General features: G+C 47.2%; 1 protein-coding gene across 3 annotated transcripts in view; it reads left to right on the forward strand.

The window, feature by feature from the left end:
* Nucleotides 1-319: 319 nt before the first annotated feature.
* Nucleotides 320-14,863, forward strand: part of OSBPL3 (oxysterol binding protein like 3) — a 173,994-nt gene continuing 159,450 nt past the window's right edge. Inside the window, exon 1 of one of the 3 annotated variants that reach the window (XM_083189186.1) lies at nucleotides 320-689. The gene's annotated coding sequence lies outside the window, so the exon portion shown is untranslated. The remainder of the gene's footprint in view (nucleotides 690-14,863) is intronic. The other 2 variants (XM_083189189.1, XM_083189188.1) reach the window with 2 other exon arrangements.

The following is a 14,863-nucleotide window of genomic DNA, read 5'->3' on the forward strand; positions in this document are numbered from 1 at the left end:
AATTATCAGACTGCAACTGGAAATTATTTTATAATAAGTATCGAGTAAGATATGTGGGTCGTAGCATAGAAGTGTATTCAGGAGGAATACACTTCTATGAAAAGACCTCTGAGTGCCGCTGTTATTTATATATATATTACTGATGACCTGGCACTCCATGGCTAATAGTGCCGTGCATCCTCTCCATGCAGCTGAACCTCATTCAGTTTGCAGTCACATCACCGGGACATTGGAGACCAGACTATTCTATCGCTGTACCAGGGTTAAAGCTGGGAGAGCCGGCAACACCGCTGTCCGCAGTCCGCACAGCACACTACTAGTGTGTGTATGTGTAACCGCGAGCACGTGCTTGGCGCCGCCTGTGTGTCAGTGCCGGCACCTCCTGAGCTCGGTGTCAGAGTGAGAGCACGCCCCCCAGCGGTCACTCCCAGCCCGGCCGTACCCAGCAGCAGCAGGAGGAGTCGGCGGAGTGGCGGCGCCTCGCACAACCTGGCTGCACCGGGAAGAAGTTGTCCGTGCAGCAGCAGCAGCAGCAGCAGTACCAGCCGGGGCTGGGGGAGAGCACACAGCAGAACCAGCTGCCCGATCCCCGGTGACAGTGTCCTGGCCAGCACTGATGAGACATTATCCCCTGTAACCCAGCCAGCAGCATCCGGGGAGGCGATTACATGACGCCTGAGCACAGACAGGTAAGAGCCGGGAGGCAGTGTCATCACCCCGGGCTGGGGCTGTACTGAGCACAGGACACGTCGGGGGGCTGCTGGAAGTTACCCCAGGGGGAGGCACAGCCTGATTTGTGCAGCTATTCGTACTCCTAGTATTGTGTGTAATGACATGGGGAAGTCAGTGTGAGGTTACACTGTGACAGTGTAGTGACTTCAGGAGTTCTCTTACCCAGCAATGGCATCACATGGCAGCTATATAATAGAGGGCACCCAACAATGGCATGTACAGGGCACTGACCCAGCAATGTCATGCACATAACAGCTGTACAGCAATGGCATATGAACATGCCAGCTATATAGTACAGGACACCCAGCAATGGCATGCACATGCCAGCTATATAATACAAAGTACACAGCAATGGCATGCAAATGAGAGCTGTATAGTACAGGGCACACAGGTTACCCAACATTGGCATCACATGACAGCTATATAGTACAGGGCACCCAGCAATGGCATGCACATGTTAGCTATATAGTACAGGGCACCCAGCAATTGCATGCACATGACAGCTGTAAAGTACAGGTTACCCAGCAATGGCATGCACATGACAGCTGTATAATACAGGGTATCCACCAATGGCATGCACATGACCGCTGTATAATACAGGGTATCCACCAATGGCATGCACATGACCGCTGTATAGTTCAGGGTATCCACCAATGGCATGCACATGACCGCTGTATAGTTCAGGGCACCCAGGTTACACCAGTGTTTATGGCTCTGCATTCCCAGCCACACTGTACCAGGAAATGAACTTTTATCGTCATTGTTTCTCTCTCATTGGGCTGAGCTCTATGCTATTCTCTGCGCTGGTTATGAAAGTTCATGACTTAACCCTCTGCTGGCAGGCAGGCAGGCAGGCAGCCCAGTGCCCATATCCCTATGGCCGCAAACCTTTGCTCTTTTCTAATTACAGTGTCTGCTTTGCGTAATATAATTATAATGTTGATTCTCATGGAACATACAGTGTTAGTCACTATGCAATCTATGCTGGGGCTGCGCTGCCTCACTGTGGCTATTGTAGCAAGCCTATTGATTTATGATATGTTCTGGGAATTAAATGATGGAGTTTTGCTTTGCCTAGGTCTGAGCTGTTAGGGAAGGCTGCTTTGCTGGCACTGACTTGCTGCTGTACAGTGTAGCTTTGTAGTATAAGGCTGCCCAGTCCCCTACTGGTAAATGGGCTCCCTCTGTGTACTGGGAGGATGTGTAGCTCTGATGTTTCCATGTGAGGAATATGCTATGAAACGCAGCTGTAACAGATAAATGCCTGAAGAGTTTGCTTGGTACACAGGGATTTTGAAGGGGAAAAATTAGCCCGCAGCCGAGACCGCTGATATACTGTAGATGAAGCTAACCATTGCAGGAGCCTATGCATATTAGTTCATATATTCAATGGGATTAACTGTAGCTCATGGCTATTCAACATGCAGCCCTGCCACAGTTTCAGCAAGCCCTATTTGCAAATCTAAATCAGAGCATGCTGGGATGTGTAGTTCCACAGCAACTGGAAGGCTGCTTGTTGAATACTCGATTGTCGGTGTTCTATACCTGTCGTTATTTTGTCAGTCTGCATTTGGTTGTGGGGATCTATCAATCTGTATTTCGTCCGCCGTCGAATTAACTACATACAATAGTCCCTTTTTTTATTGAGGTAATGGGGGCACAACACTTCTGAGAAATTTTGTGGTAAAATTAATTTTTACTACATAAAACTGTGACCTATTTGTTTTACACACCCCTTTAGTACTGACTGTGATATCCCGGAGGATACTGGGATCATGCTTTTAGAAGGAGGTGCTAGTGTTCCCAAGGTTAATAGACATTCATTTGTCAACTGAAGAATAACTGATTGCTGAAAGGTTCCTTAAAGCAAAGGAAAATGAAGGTCAGGTGGGGGTTTGAGTGAGGACATCTTGCGCTGAGTACTTGCAGAATTCAAATAGATGGGGGCACATATTGCAGGTTAGACCTAGAGATGGGGCGCATATTGCTGGTTAGACCTAGAGATGGGGGCACATATTGCTGGTTAATCCTAGAGATGGGGGCACATATTGCTGGTTAGACCTAGAGATGGGGGCGCATATTGCTGGTTAGACCTAGAGATGGGGGCGCATATTGCTGGTTAGACCTAGAGATGGGGGCGCATATTGCTGGTTAGACCTAGAGATGGGGGCGCATATTGCTGGTTAGACCTAGAGATGGGGCGCATATTGCTGGTTAGACCTAGAGATGGGGCGCATATTGCTGGTTAGACCTAGAGATGGGGCGCATATTGCTGGTTAGACCTAGAGATGGGGCGCATATTGCTGGTTAGACCTAGAGATGGGGCGCATATTGCTGGTTAGACCTAGAGATGGGGCGCATATTGCTGGTTAGACCTAGAGATGGGGCGCATATTGCTGGTTAGAACTAGAGATGGGGCGCATATTGCTGGTTAGACCTAGAGATGGGGCGCATATTGCTGGTTAGACCTAGAGATGGGGCGCATATTGCTGGTTAGACCTAGAGATGGGGCGCATATTGCTGGTTAGACCTAGAGATGGGGCGCATATTGCTGGTTAGACCTAGAGATGGGGCGCATATTGCTGGTTAGACCTAGAGATGGGGCGCATATTGCTGGTTAGACCTAGAGATGGGGCGCATATTGCTGGTTAGACCTAGAGATGGCGCGCATATTGCTCGTTAGACCTAGAGATGGGGCGCATATTGCTGGTTAGACCTAGAGATGGGGCGCATATTGCTGGTTAGACCTAGAGATGGGGCGCATATTGCTGGTTAGACCTAGAGATGGGGCGCATATTGCTGGTTAGACCTAGAGATGGGGCGCATATTGCTGGTTAGACCTAGAGATGGGGCGCATATTGCTGGTTAGACCTAGAGATGGGGCGCATATTGCTGGTTAGAACTAGAGATGGGGCGCATATTGCTGGTTAGACCTAGAGATGGGGCGCATATTGCTGGTTAGACCTAGAGATGGGGCGCATATTGCTGGTTAGACCTAGAGATGGGGCGCATATTGCTGGTTAGACCTAGAGATGGGGCGCATATTGCTGGTTAGACCTAGAGATGGGGCGCATATTGCTGGTTAGACCTAGAGATGGGGCGCATATTGCTGGTAACCGCACACTTATGTATATTAGTGAGGAAGTTTGAGCCGTCTGCGGAATTTACGTGGTTGGAACTTGGAATAGGGTTTGTGTAAAACTTGGTACTTTATGTGACAGGGCCCAATCTGTTTCCTCATTAGCTCCACATCTTTTTGTCTCCACAGATTTTAGTTGTTTGGATTTTTACTTGCCTCATTTCTCCATGATTAGATCTCCCACTGCATCTCATTGCTATATGGATATACTTTATTTTAGTAAAGGATCTCTATTTAGATTGTACTGTTACCTGTTTTTTTTCTGTCCAGCATCTGTGGATTTGTACACACACACACACACACACACACACACACACACACACACACACACACACACACACACACACACTTCTAATGACACTTGCTAGTAAATCTCATTCAGAGTTGAGTGAATCCTACAGTGACAGTGTCAGCGCTCCCCTGTCCCTCCCCCAAGGCTGGCTGCATGGTTAATTGGTTAGTGAGCACTTAGTTGATGGAAAGCAGATGTAATATTTATGAATGTACTGCATGCAGTTACCACCGGTGGGTCATTGCTTCCTCACTTTGCTGTGTCAGGTATGAACACGAGGACTAGTTTTCCTTGTCTGAGTCAGACCCAGAGACACCTGCAACTCCGGCTCACCTCCTCTCGGCTATTTCATGTGTCTTCTGTGCGCTCACAAGAACTGTCCTGATGTCAGACTAGATAATGTGGGTAGTCTCCATTGTTTACATAGCAGAAATCTTGCGTTAATGTCCTTCCAGTCTATCATACATACTTTCACATCCTTTCTATTTGTGGCATATGATATAGAGTAGGTAAAGTGGGGGTGGTGGGTGGAACACATCGCATCGCATGATCATTAGTAAATAAAGTTATTTTGCTTTTCGTGCTTCTGATTTTTTCTCTTTATTCCATTAACCATTTTTCATTTAAAGTTTTAATTGCTACGAATTGTTACAATTCAGCCTCTATATGGGTGTTTGTATGCATGTATGTGTGTATATACAAAATATATAGTACACTAGCGAACCACCCCTGCTTCGCACAGGTACATCTCCGTTATTAGAAAAAATGTACCCGTGTGAAGTAGGGGCAGGTCGCTAGTACAGTATATAAGGGAAGTGGAGTCTCTTTCCGGTCTCTCACTCCCTGCTGACACAGTTGGCGCCATCAACTCAACCACTCTGCCCGGTGTTGTACTCCACTGTCAATGTCCCTTGCCCTTACTGGCTCCTGGCTGCTCTCCGTCCTGACTACTACTGCTGCTGCCGCCGACACCCAAATGACCAACCAGCTGCAGCCTGAAACACCACCTTCACATGTGATCCGCGCCGGCCAATCAGCCGTGTCCGTTCCCCCCCCCCCTCTAGCGGTTCTATCCCAGCAGCAGTGCCACTTCTCTTCTGGAGACTGAGTGCTGCCAGCAGCCAGAGAGGGACAGTTTACCTATTGTGCTGATGTCTCCTGCCCCTCGCCGAGTCTTCTTACGCACACTGGGCCTTATTCTAGTTCACTCTTTCTGACAAAATCCTTCTTAGATGGATGGAAGTAAAACCCCACCCAAATCTAATTCTCTCTGCACATTTTACATCTGCCCCCCTGCAGTGCACATGGTTTTGTCCATCTAAGAAGGATTGGTACTTGTTTCCTATCTGGGCGCCCACGATTGAAATCGCGGGCATCGGGGGTAAAATCGGGGCCATCGCGGGCATCGCGGCCAATAAAAAATCGGGTGCAATGTGCCAGACGCGATGCCCGCGATTTTCCCATAGAGAACAATGTTAAATGCCTCAATTTACCCGCGATGACCGCGATTTACCATAGGAAACAATGTTAAATGGATCAATTTCCCCAAATTATCATAGGGAACAATGGGAAATGGGGCAAAAACACCCCTGAACATAAAAATGTCCCCCCAAAAGTAGTTGACGCCACCCCGCCATCAACGTGAACCCGAAGCGTGGCGAGCGCAGCGAGCCCGCGAGGGGCGGCGGTACGCGTCCTCCGACCTTTTCATGCCCGACTATCCACTAGGGCGTGGAGTGAGAATAGAATAGTGTAGCGAGCCACCGAGCCCGAAGCGTGGCGAGGGGACGCGGATACCTTCACAGGTAAACGCGTCCCTTCGCGGGCTTCCCAGGTGTCCGCGTCGCCATGGACACCTGGGAAGCCCGCGAGGGGACGCGTATAACTGTGAAGGTATCCGCGTCCCCTCGCGGGGCTCGCTGCGCTCGCCACGCTTCGGGCTCGGTGGCTCGCTGCGCTCGCCACACTATTCTATTCTCACTCCACGCCCTAGTGGATAGTAGGGCATGAAAAGGTCGGAGGACGCGTACCGCCGCCCCTCGCGGGCTCGCTGCGCTCGCCACGCTTCGGGTTGGCGTGGATCGTGGGGTGGCGTAAACAATTGGGGGGGCCATTTCAGAGTTCAGGGTAACTATTTGGGCTCTAAGGCCCATTTAACATTGTTTCCTATGGTAAAATCGGGTCCATTGAGGCATTTAACAGTAAAATCGTGTCCATCGGGCCTTTTTACATTGATTCCTATGGCAAATCGGGAGCATCGCGTCGCGGGCATCGCGGGTACATTTATGGCCGGCCGCGACGCGACCGACGCGATTTCCATGTTTAACATGGGTTTCAATGGGAAATCGCGGGCATCGCGTCTGTCGCGTCGCGGCCAGACATAAATGTACCCGCGATCACCACGACGGGCGCCCAGATAGGAAACAAGTACCGAAGGATTTTCTCAGAGTGAACTAGAATAAGTCCCACTGTCTTGCTCGGCCACAGTGATTTTTCTTGGACTTGATTCACTAAAATCGTGATTGCTCGGCTCCCATACACAGGGCAGGCGACAGGGGGGGTCAAGGGGGACACCTGTACCGGGCCCCAAGCTTGTGAGGGGCACCAAAGTTCTGACGGGCTGTAAGCATAGCTGCGGCAGTGCAGTGCCTAAAAAAAAGGTTTATAAAGGCACCCACCTGGATTCCTGTAAGGGTACTTACCCAGACACCCCTCCAGTATTAGTGAATATTAATTGTGTATTTTGTAATAATAAAAAAACACATTCAATAAGCGGTATACAAAAAATGTTCTGCTCAAGGGGGCGTTGTTAGGGGGCCCCAGAGATATCAGTGTACCGGGCCCCAAGATTTCTGTTGCCAGCCGTGCCCATACAGGATAGGCCGATGGGTAATATACCTAAACCTTTCTTTGAAAACGGCACAGAGATTTGTCCAATGGTTTTCGAGATTAGTGCGTTCAGACAGACAGACGTGCTTCAGGGACATTCTTTTATACTATGTAATGATATCTCAAGGATAGGGGTTTCAGTGACTATTGGTGTTAATATTTATATAATAGCTACAGTTAACTTAGCTTTATTTCACCATAGTATGCAAGCTTGCCTAGTGCCAGCTTGCCTCCTGCACTAGCCCCCCCCCCCCCCCCCCCAAAAAAAAACAACACTTTGGGGGTTGCTCTTCAAATTTAAGCATCCCAAAACGTATCCATATGCAGCCGATGTCAGGGAGATCCCATTTTTGGTTCCAAACCACTCCAATTAATTTTCTATAGGGATTGCTATAGTATGAGATTTACTAATGCCCTAATGGAGACATTACCAGAAACTTCTTTATACGTGTAAAGCTGAGTTGCTGAGGTATGGATTATCTCTAAGTGACATCAAGGGAGAGAGTCAATAAAGAAAAACAGGGGGGGGGTTGAGAAGGATGCGTTGCTACTGTAACTGTGACTAGCACAAGGATTGTCAGTCCTCAGTACATACTGGAATGTGCGCTGGCTGTGGTTTAGCGATGCTTGAACAGAAATATAACGGAATACTCTAAATAGATTGGATGGTTTCTTCTTCTAAATTAAACAATTTATTATTTAATAGCAACGTAATTACAATCAATATGGATATCCAAAAATACAGTTTAAAAACTACATATATGTGTATAATGTCAAAAATTGTGACCGCTTACTGAGTCCCAGAGGGCCCCCACCACGGTCGTATCCCCTCGGAACCATGTGAGGTTAAGCCCCGTACACACGGGGGAGATATATTGCTCAGTTTCTCCTTTTCATCAGCGACCAGAGATGGTCACTGATGAAAGGGAACCTCTGCTGGCGGTGCTGCAGAGGTAATCAGCTGCGATTAGAACGGGGCTGAATACGGGAGCGCGCAACCAGCGATTTATCGCCGGGGCACACTCCCATCACTGGCAATATGGTCGCCAGCAACCATATTCCCAGCGATTTCAGCCCATATCGCCCCCGTGTGTACACAGCTTAAGACACATCCCCTCGCATGTCCCACTGGCGGAGAATCATTCAGTGGTCGCAGACCATCACACTATTTCTTCAGGCCATGCATATATGTCAGTGAAGACATTCCGCCGCCTGCCCCTGGCACACCTCCTCCCACCCTCACCCCTATGGGAACGCCTAGCATTTTCATGGGGGTGCCCATGGGGGGTTTTCACCTTTTTTTTGTTTTTGTTTTTTTTGAGCCGGCATATGCCAACAGGCGGTATTTCATGTCCTACCATCCACTAGGGCACAGTGGAAGAATAAGATAGTGTGCCCGAAGCATGGCTAGCGCAACGGTGCACTTTTTTTAGTGTCCATGACGACTGAGTCAACATTCGGGACAAAAAAAGGTCAAAAACACCATGTCGACCTTCCCCATGCCAACGTAATGACCATTTCGACCTAGTGGTGTCGCCCTAGTTGCTGTCTATCCAATGATCCATACCCGGCTTGGCCCCAGATGAGTTGAGGCTTTTGTTTCCTTTTAGTCTTCTGAGGTGACGGCGTTTAGATTGTGGTAGATATGTTATCAGATAAAGTACTCGCTTACATTTTCCTACTTCACCATGCAGTGACTTGGGGTTATCTTGCAATTAGAACCATTGCTAAGATGCGACGTCACACTGGGTTTTGAGATGCAAACCCTACATGGAATTGATTGCTTGTGGCTTTGGAAATTACAGCTAAATTAAGCAAGATTTTGTCCCCACCTCCATAAAGCTTTTAGATTAGTATGTTATTGATTATATGCAAAATCACTGGTTCTCAATTATCCTGGAATCTTAATGGATTTTTTTTTTTTATTGTGTAAAATTACCCCCAGTCCAATACCTGTACTGGTTTTACAGATGAAGTCCTGCACTAAAGGTGGCCATACATCAGAAAGAATTTCTTACAATCATGATTGTATACTAGCCTGTATAAAATTTTGATACCTTTTTTTAAATAAAAAAAAAAACTTTTTAAGGTCAGGACAGTAAAACTGTGGAACTCTCTTCCCGGAGAAGTGGTGTCGGCAGAGACAATAAATTGTATTCAAATAAGGTTGGACAATCATCTATTGGGCAGAAACATCCAGGAGTACAAATAACAATTAAAATCGGTATACAGTATAATTAAATCAGATTTCAGTTCTATAAGGGATGAAGCAAACACATCATGCACTTTAATAACGAAGGTTGAACTTGATGGACGCAATTCTTTATTCAGCCTTAATTACTATGTATTAACTTCCCTTCAACTCCCCCGGCACTTGTTTTTTTTTTCTGGACACACAATGTACTCACAATCTATCATACAATCCAGCGGCTGCATGATTGTATGATTGTAGCTTAATGTAAAAAGGGGGCTGGCCTACTAGGATCAAAAGGATAGGAGTACCAAAAATCCAGTTGTTGGTTTTTTTTTTCAATTTACAGGTTGCCAGCAACTGCCTCTCTACTCACATCTGCTGCGCAACTCCATTATGAAATAGACCTAATATCTCCCGCGCGCCCCCCATCCACTACGCAAACATATCTGAAGCTACAAATTTCTTCAGATTTCCCTTGAACTCTTCCAGGAATCTGATCTGACTCTGGGTTAAATTTTCACTCTATTCCAGTGGTTCACAAACTTTTTTAAATCACGGCGCCCTAGAGCATCAAAATATTTTCATGGCACCCCTAGGCAAAATGCTTCTTATCGAAATTCAGAAAAAAAATATTAAATTAAGTGCATTGTTTTTATATGTCACAGTTATCTGGTGAGGGACAGGATTTGCGTCTGTTTGTATATTATGATTGGCAGCCACAAGCACTGGTTTTGCCTGGTACATTGACCATAAATAATTTGAACTGATCTTGGTCCACCAACCCAAGGCACCCCTGCAAGTGTCCTGAGGCACCCCAGGGTGCCTAGGCACACAGTTTGGGAACCACTGCTCTATTCACTTCAGATACATCAGAGCAGATCGATCTGGTGCAGACAGATTGCTTCAGATGGATCCACACATGCTACATCAGATGTATCTGATGGATTATGTAAATATATATGCTGTTAGGCTGGGCTACTATGAGGATATATGAAGCAGGTGCCATTTAGAACCAGCACTGGGCTCCTGGACCGGTCCTTTTTACAAAAAATTATGGAGACAAAAGATGTAGGGGTCCCCCCATATTTTTGCAAACAGCACCCGGCTCCACTAGCCTGGGATGTAATGTCACAGCCCGGAGACACGTTTGTAGTAGTCCTTAGGGGCTGCAGCATTAACACCCCAACTAGTCACCACTGGCTGGGGCCCCTGCAGGAGTGGGGAACCCCCCCCCCCAATAAAGGGTTCCCTCCCCCTCCAGGGCGCCCAAGGTCAGCAGCCACCCCTTGAGAAGCCAGGGGACGTGCCTGGTGTGTGCAGCGGCCACCCCTTGTGAAGCCAGGGGACGTGCCTGGTGTGTGCAGCGGCCACCCCTTGTGAAGCCAGGGGTTGCATCCTGGTGTGTGCAGCAGCTACTCCCTGTGAAGCCAGGGTTCGTATCCTGGTTTGACAGCGGCGGATGTACTTGGTGTGGGGCGGCTCCGGGCTGGGAGGCGGGTGAGGGTCGGGCTGATGGACACACACACACTCAGGCACACGCCTCTCTCCGCAGCAAGACCCTTCCAAAGCACCTCTGATGGCTGTAGATCAGATTGATCCTTCGTGCAGCACTCATTGCTCATTGGTTTCATAGATCAGTATGAATCTGAAGAAAACATAATACATAGCCTCTGAGTATGACTGTACATCGGTAGAACATACTGTAGTTGCTGCCAGGAAACTCGAGCACCTGAGGAAACTTGTGCAAACAAAAGGAGAACATAAAACCCCTGCAGATGGTGCCGTGGTGGGAATTGAACACAAGATCTCAGGACTGTAAGGCAGTAAGCTGCTTGAAGTGCTTCCCTTGTACTTCTTCTTTGATATAAAGATTTACGATGGACTCCTTGGTTGTTCTATCTGTCCAGATGAAAGGTTTGTGAGTACACATCACCCACAGGCACAGGGAATAAAAATCCTGTACTCTTGGATATAACACATTGGGACAAGAGAAGAATTTGCTCGAATAGGTTCTCCACTCAAGCTTAAATATATAGATACTGTCAAAGACATCTGAATATATAAGCATCTCACTATCTTGAGATTATAAGAAGGCTTCTACTACACCAATCGTCTCCTGAGGTGTCGCAATTGGACCCTAATTACGGTCCTCTTTCTGAATCGTGACATTCTTGCCTTTGGACCCTGAAGGGTTAATTGCATTTTATTTATTTTTAAGATCATGAACCCCTAATGAAGTCTCTAATGAGACGAAACGCGTTGGGTATTGGTCACATTTTCATGAAAATAAAAAGAGAAAAGCTTCTCACAAAAAGAACTACTACCACTGTATTATCAATTTTTTACTTATTATTTTTTATTGAAATGTTTGATGGACATTACTAAGTGAGGGCGCTGAGGACACTATTGTTGGTAAAGTTGGGTGTTTTCTATCCCAACTAGTAGGGGATAGAGTGTCAGCAGCGACCACCAAAGATTGTATTTTAATAGCGCAATTTATAAAACTTGACAATGCGCAAAGATAAATCAATAAAAAAAAAGGGTCCAAGTAATACCAGTCCCACAGGGTTTATTCCTGTATGCAACAGGGATTCAGGTGTCTTGATTCCTTCACCTGTAGTGAGGTTTCCTTTTTGCTGGGTAATTACACTGGCTTGTTTTCTTAAGCCGGCTGCTCCACTTTGTAAATTCCCGAATCCACGGGTCAATGATATCTAAAAAATGAAAGAAGTGGGCGAACCAATAGTGTATTACCACTTAGTTTTTATTGATATAAAACAACACAGAACAAGCGAATTGGGTCGCGTACCGCAACATGCGGCTGTTACCTGCCGCTGGCTGGTTACACTCCACACTCAGCTCGATCACAGCTCTACGGACACAAACTTCACAGAGACGCTAGGGGCGTGGCCTAGCGTCTCTGTGAAGTTTGTGTCCGTGGAGCTGTAATCGAGCTGAGTGTGGAGTGTAACCTCTCCTATCCTTTAGAGTACGGAGTACTCGGTGTATGCTGTAAAGCCAGCGGCAGGTAACAGCCGCATGTTGCGCTACGTGACCCAATTCGCTTGTTCTGTGTTGTTTTATATCAATAAAACTAAGTGGTAATACACTATTGGAGCGCCCACTTCTTTCATTTTATATATATATATATAATTTTTTTTTTTTCAAAATTGAATAGAAAGTTAAGGCCCCCAAACATTTGGCTGAGAAAACATCCCAAATAGCATGTGTCTGATATCTGGTCTGATGCGCGGTCCTGTGTGCATCGGATTGGACCCGCAGATCATACGTGCTGCATGTAAAATCTCTGGGGTGAACTCCCTCCTGTCGTCAGGGAGTGGGAATTGCATGCGATGACGACAGGGAGTGGGAATTGCATGCGATACATCGCATGCAAAAGGGCAGCATGAAATGTATCGTATGCTATCCAGTTGCCCTGAAGGGATCCGGGTGGTTCAAGGGGAATTGGAACCACCTGGGCCGGAAGTCTGAATCGCACAGTGTTCCGCCAATGTGCTCCCCTGTTTAGTCCGTATAGAAAAATAGATTGTGCAGGCGAGTCTATCTTGACTATCTCGCCTGTTCTATGTACAGTAATTGGCCTAGGGCCAAATTCCAAAATACATCTAATGTTCAGATACGCCAAATTTGGTTTCGAACCTAAATGACACCGTGTGTCCACACCTTAATCTGCATTATTTCTAGACAACCATAAAATATTAAATTTACTATATATATTGATGACTTTTTATTTTGTTATTTATTTGGTTTTTATAAACATCTGGTTTATTAGAGTTTGCCAAACAGTTAAAGGTTATTAAATGGAGCTGGCACACCTTGTGGAATACTAGTTAGAAATGGGTTTAGCTACTGGATTAACTCTCGGAAGTGTTCATTTATACCCCTTTCCCACTGCAGCTCTTAAACGTTTTATTGCCGTTTTTTTAGCCTTTTTAAACTGGCAGAGCTGCAGTGGGAAAGCTCCAGGGTGCTTTACCCGTTTAAGAAATACCGGTATTTGTTAAACGGGTAAAAAGCAGTGTCAGACCCGTGTTTTTTTTGGGCAGTGGGAACGGGTCTGAAACGGTATCCCCTGGTACCTGCCCTGCGCCCCCCCCCCCCCCCCTTCCCTAGTACTTACCTGTGTGGGGGATCCGGGCACGGGGTTCGCGCATTGCTGGGGAGGCAGCGGGGTCCCGCATGGGCATGGTACTTCGGGTCCCTCCCTGCGTCTGATGGATGCTGGGCAGTGGGAAGGCAGCGGGGTCCATCCCGCATGGGCATGGTGCTGTGGGTGCTGGTGGTGCAGCGGGGACCATCCGGGGTCTATACGGCTGATGGGAACTAGTAGTTCCCACTATGCGTAATGTGCGCAGTGCATACGAAAGAGCCGATTATTACATATGCGCATATGTAATGAGTGGCTCATTCATATGCACTGCACTCATTACACATGCACATAGTGGGAACTGCTAGTTCCCATCAGCCGTATGGACCCCGCTTCACCACCAGCACCCACAGCTCCGTGCCCATGCGGGATGGATCCTGCTGCCTCCCCATTGCCCAGCACACATCAGCCGCAGGGAGGGACCCAAAGTACCGTGCCCATGCCGGAACCCCGCTGCCTCCCCAGCAATGCGCGAACCCCGTGCCCAGATCCCCCACGCATGTTAGTACCAAGGCAGGTACCAGGGGAGGGGGGTATATTACTGGTTAATTACCGTTTTGTACCTTTCACAACGGGTTCAGTGTGAAAGGTACAAAAACAGTAATTAACCAGTAATATACCATTTACTACATGCAGTGGGAAAGGGGTTAAAACCTGCTTTTAAAGCAGGTTTGGCAGTGGGAAAGCAGCAGCCTTCTGCATGTACCCTACAAATTTGCAATATTTTCCCTGCATGGTAACTCAAAGATTTTGGGCAGTACAATGCTGGGGGCGAGCTGGGACAGCTCGCATGGTCAGTATTCAACTGACTCCCCTGCATACGTTGTTTCCCCCTCGCTAGGTTTTTGGAGCGAGAGGGAAACGTAGTATGTGGCTGCTACATTAGCGAGGATTCCCCGGAACGTTGAATAGGGTGAGCAGCCGGGGCGGGGGGGGGGGTTAAATGGTGAGGATCGCTCGTTTTACCCCCCTCGCCGGCCGCATTGAATACACCTATATGTGTTAAATAAACCCTGGAGGGTGCAGTTACCTCCAGATTCTTCCTCAGCTAGCTCCTAAGGCTGCAAAGAAATATCCTTGTTATGTGTGGCAATGCATGACCTAATTGAATAGGCCCAGAATGACTATTAGCAGTGGGGTACACCCTGCAGCTAATTGGAATCCCTATAATTTACAATAGAATCTACCCAAAAAAGATTACAGTTTTAGGAATAGAATGTCATTGACATAATTGAAGTTCAACATTTGGGTCAATATTAAATACACTAGATGTACACTTGGTAGACCAACATCATCAAGTGAGCAGGACGGAGGATGAAGAACATCCCCAAAAGAGACAACATGGCATATAGCTCATGAAGTATCCAAAGGTCTGTGATATAAGTTGTTTTGCTGTTTGGTGCTTTGGCCCAAGAGGTTGAACTCCTATAGGGGCGTTTCAGTTGTTTT

Source organism: Crinia signifera, chromosome 5 (assembly GCF_055691185.1).
Source record: "Crinia signifera chromosome 5, ASM5569118v1, whole genome shotgun sequence".
Taxonomy (NCBI): domain Eukaryota; kingdom Metazoa; phylum Chordata; class Amphibia; order Anura; family Myobatrachidae; genus Crinia; species Crinia signifera.